The sequence below is a fragment of the Magnolia sinica genome, chromosome 6 (genome assembly GCF_029962835.1).
Source record: "Magnolia sinica isolate HGM2019 chromosome 6, MsV1, whole genome shotgun sequence".
Classification (NCBI taxonomy): Eukaryota; Viridiplantae; Streptophyta; class Magnoliopsida; order Magnoliales; family Magnoliaceae; genus Magnolia; species Magnolia sinica.
In genome coordinates, this window is record NC_080578.1 from 102,574,921 (window position 1) to 102,580,046 (window position 5,126).

Genomic DNA, 5,126 nt, shown 5'->3' on the forward strand with positions numbered 1-5,126 from the left:
TTCACTACTACTACACGGGATCAAACAATTCACAAATCAATTGAAAGATAAATGAAATGTGAATCTGAAATAGTGATTCCATATTTCATAATTTATCCACTGCCTGAAAGTGCTTCCCTCACATGGGAAACTGCTATCGAAATCAGCGTTCTCAGCTACTTGAAAAAAGACGGCACATCCTCACTGTACAACTGGGGATTGTTATACTGAGATGTAGGACACCCGCAATCAAATTGGAAATGTTAAGCCATGAAAATAAGAAAACCTTGCTCAGATCGATTTCAACCAGTCGGTATAGATAAATGGTGACGGTAAAAGGGAACAACCATCGTTTCATTTTCACCATAGTAAGAAAAAATAGAAGAATAAATAAATAGAAACAAATATATGGAACATATATCAAGTTGAAGTTCCAACGGATATCCTTGCCATTCATGAACACCAAATTGTTCGGTGCCGATAACGGGGTGCCAACGGTAACAGGCAATAAGTGTACTCAAGTAATATATAAAGAATAACAAAACACAAAGCTATTCTAGTATTTTTTTCTTCTTTTTTGGCTACTCAATCAGCATCATACAACAAGTTGTAATTCTCCAACACCCACTGACCATGTCATGAACGACCAACTGACGTTATCGTTCTGTGTTAGGTCCGAGTATGAAGGATTTCATTCAAAAATCCTTTTCCAATCCATATCCTGCTCTTAGCCAAAAGAGGCGTTAATCGTGGGTGCATGCGTAGGTACAGATCATACTGTCGTACCTTGTTGCAAAGCATAAGAAAGTAGAATGGATTTTGAGTACTTGACTACTTGGAAGTTGAAAGAGATTAATTTGGTGTTCGTAAACAGGGACAACATCCGATTGTAGTGTAGATCCAAACTGAAACCGCCCGCAACGGCCAATTCCTAAAGCAGGAGACAAATTGGGAGAAAATCAGGGCAAGGAAGAGCGTACCTGACGCAAGAACGGCGGTCCGCAGCCAGAGACCGGAGCTTACCTTCTCTGCGTAGGCCGATGATGGGAGCTCGACATGCCGTATCCATGGCTAAATAGCCGCTGATGGATGTCACTGACCGACGTCATACCATCGATTGATCATCTCTGATAGTACGGTCCTGATGGTGGGAAGGGATGAAGCAGGTGCGACGTCGTTTCCTCTCTCCGTACTTGCGTAAATCCATCTGTAGACGGCAGGGCGAAATCCCGCGGGATTTGTTGCTGGGCTCGAGGAGAGGAGGAGGTGGGATGGGATATCTCGTCCATATCCAACCATACACAATGACCGATCCCGGGGATAGGTTTGAAATGCAGATCCCGTGCGAAAGCAAACGCACGCGTGGGACGGGCACACGGGATCGCGTGATCCCATCCATCGTAAGCCGTGCTACTGCGTCTACCCAAACACGCCCTTAGTGATTTAGACGCTTGATGTTAATTCCCGCATTGCTTACTGTCTTCTTATTCATATTTTAAAATTTTAAAAACTATCCTTGTTAAAAATCATACATGTTCTAAGAGAGAGTGAGTCCTTTCCTATATCCACCGAGGCGGTGACACCCGTTACTATAGGGCCACCTTGATGTATATTCCTTACATTCATGCTGTCTAACCATTTTGGCAGCTCATTTTAAAGCATGATTCAAAAATGAAGAAGATCCAAATAGTACACTCCTATGTCAGTTCACACTACGGAATCTTGATACCAAGACCTCAGTGTTGAAATTAAAACGAGGTATTTCTCACTCAATCTACCACTTAAGCTATGGATAGATCATTTTAGGGCTTGCTCCTAAAAAGGAGAGGGATATAAATCTCAGGTGCGCCACACCATGGGAAAACAACAGTAACTGGATATCCACCATTAAAATCCTCCTAAGGCCCACTGTACTGTTTATTTGACATCCAATTTCCTGATTAGGTCATACAGACCCAGGTGAGGGTAAAAAGAAAAACAAAGATCAGCTTGATACAAAACTTTCATGGCCCTCAAAAAGTTTTAAATGGTCGACATCCATTCAACACTGTTTCCTGTAATGCGGTCCAGTTGAGATTGGAATATACCTAATTTTTGGTCTCATACCGTAAAATGATCTCGAAAAATAGACGAACGGCATGGATGAAATGCATACATCATGGTGAGCCCACAGAGCTCCGACAATCAGCCATTCGCTGGTGGCAGGGGGAGTAGCCAATCCGTAAACGGATCTAAACTCAGTCTCATGCTCTAAATCAAATATGGGTGTTCCCATGCTTCGACAAAAGACCACCTCTATTTATTCAACGCTTCCTTCCTCGATCAGATCAAGAGAGAGAGAGAGAGAGAGAGAGATGGGAGATACTAGCGAGGGTTCAAACCTCGAAGATCCGTACCATCTCCTCAACATCGTGATTTTTAATACAGAGGGTTCAGTCATACGGCCCGACTCCATTCCTCGCTTACCTCCACAAGCTGAGGTGCAGCAACCCTACTACGTTCTCTCCAAAGACATTTCCCTTAATCCCTCCAACAACACATGGATTCGGATATTTCGCCCTCAGATTTTGAAACCTATGGCCCCTCTCCCCATCATTATCTATTTCCACGGTGGCGGTTGCATCTGCTCCCTTCCACGTGGCATGCGAGCACATGGCCAGTTTTATCCCTGCCATCGTCCTTTCAGTCGAGTACCGACTAGCTCCCGAGCACCCTCTCCCCGCCGCGTACGATGATGCGATCGAGGCCGTCTGTTGGGTAAGAGACCATGCCATCTCCGATCTCCACCCCGACACGTGGATGGGCCCCGATCTCGCCGATTTCTCGCGTTGTTTTCTCATGGGCGCAAGCGCCGGCAGCAACATCGTCTACCACGTGGCCCTACGGGCGTTGGATCTGAACCCTCCGTTCAAGATTGCTGGGGCGATCGTGAACCAGCCCTTCTTCGGTGGGGTCTAGAGGACGGAATCGGAGCTGAGGATGGCCCAGGATCGGATCCTGCCCCTCCATTACAACGACCTGATGTGGCGCCTGTCCTTGCCGGGTGGGGCCGACAGGGACCACGAGTTCTGCAACCCGATGACGCCCGGGTCCTACCACGATCGGGTCGGGTCTCTGCCACCGTGCTTGGTGAAGGGATACGGCGGGGACCCGCTCGTGGACCGCCAGCGCGCGCTCGTTAAGATGCTGGAAGATCGTGGGGTCCGTGTGGTGGACCAGTTCGATGAGGAAGGGTGCCATGGCGTTGAGTTCTTTGATCCACAGAAGGCCCAGGCCCACTTGATGGACGTCAAGGATTTCATCTCGTCAGTCAGCAGTGGGCTGTGAGTGTCCCTGCTTGAGGTCTGGTTGTCTAAGCGCACCCCTCCGCACGTGCCAACCTGGAGCGCGTATGAGGCGTCTGAACCGTTCATGACATGCGCTGGACGTTGCAGAGGACAGTTGGCCTACGGCCACACTCCGGTACCATAAGGATAGGACAGTTCTACAAAGATAAGGGGGAGCGAATTAGGGGTTACCCTTGCCGTGGGACCCACCTTGATGATTTGTTGTATATCCACGCTGTCCATCAGTTTCTCTAGCTCATTTTGGGCTGTGAGTGTCCCTGCCCGAGGTTTGGTTGCCTAAGGGCCTCTTTGGCCAGCTGTATTAGCTAAGATTAAGGTGGATGGAATTGCAAAAATTATAATAAATGCATGCATCAGGTATCGTCCTGGATTGGGTTTATCATATGTTTTCTAATGCTATGTTTGGAATGTATGAAATGAAAAAATTGGATGCTGACACGGCAACGTAAGTAATTTATCTAACGCGTATTTTAAGATACGTAGGTCCAGGGCTTGAGTAAACCACGAAGTGGGGATTGAACATTCACCATTAAAAGCTTCTTAGGATCTGGAGAAGTTTCGGATCAATCTAATATTGTGTTTTCACTTCATCCACATCTACATGACCTTATTATTAGGTTGGATGGTAAAAACACATCACGTTGGCCCTTAGAAAGGTTTCAATGGTGGGTGTCATTATCAGTGCAGCTTCCTTGTGGTCCATTGGAACAGTGGACCTGTCTCATTTTTATGATCATAATTTAAAATGATCCTAGAAAAGCGTTGAAAGGATTAGATAAAACAATTACATCACTGTGGACCCCACAGAGGGGGTAGGATGCAATCCACCTCCTAAAAAAATAAACCTTAGGATTTACTTTCAAATTCCATTTGGATTGGAAGTGGATGCAGCAAAAATCATCATTCGTGGATTAGTAATCCCATCTCATACTTTCTAACACAAGGCTCATTTTTCAAAGTTTATAAAGTTAATTTTAATCTTATCTTATACTCCTTCCAAACATGTCATCCTGAATTTCAAAGTAGGTTTAGTAATGCAATCCCATCTAATACAACTTAATACCACCGCCCAAACTGGCCCTAAGCCCACCCCTCCACACGTGCCAACCTGGCACGCTTGTGAGGCATCTGAACCGTTCATGACATGCGCTGGATGTTGCAGATGACAGTTGGCCTATGGCCACACTCTTGTATCATAACGATAGGATAGATCTACAAAGATAAGGGGAAGCGGATTAGGTGTTACCCTTTCCATGGGGCTCACCTTGATGATGTGCTGTATATCCACGCTGTCCATCAATTTCTGTAGCTCATTTTAGACGTGGACCTAAAAAATTAGGCAGATCCAAATCTTGGGTGGACCACACCAGAGAAAACAGTGGTGATGGAGTGCCTCACCATTAAAAATTTCAGAAGGCCCATCGTGGAGGTTTTCTTAATGTTTATTTGCCATCCAACCTTTTCATGATGTCAAGCAGATATGGATGAAAGGAAAATACAAACGTCAGCTTCATCCAAAGCTTTTGTGACCCACAAAAAGCTTTTAATATTCGTTCATCACTGTTACTAGTGGTGTGGTCCATTTGAGGTTTTTACCTTCCTAAGGTTTGAGATTGCGTCCGAAAATGAGATTTAGAAACAAACGAACGGTATAGATATACACAAATACATCAACGTGGCCCCACACATGGTAAGGATAATCTGCTCCCAAAGAAAAGATAGCTAGCTGTCCACATTCAGCAATAATGTTGCGTTCCTAATTATATATGTTGTATTTGGAATGACTTGGAAATCAAATCA

General features: G+C 45.3%; 1 pseudogene; it reads left to right on the forward strand.

Moving 5' to 3' along the window:
• Positions 1-1,672: 1,672 nt before the first annotated feature.
• Positions 1,673-3,628, forward strand: LOC131249336 (probable carboxylesterase 8; annotated as a pseudogene).
• The last annotated feature ends 1,498 nt before the right edge of the window (positions 3,629-5,126 follow it).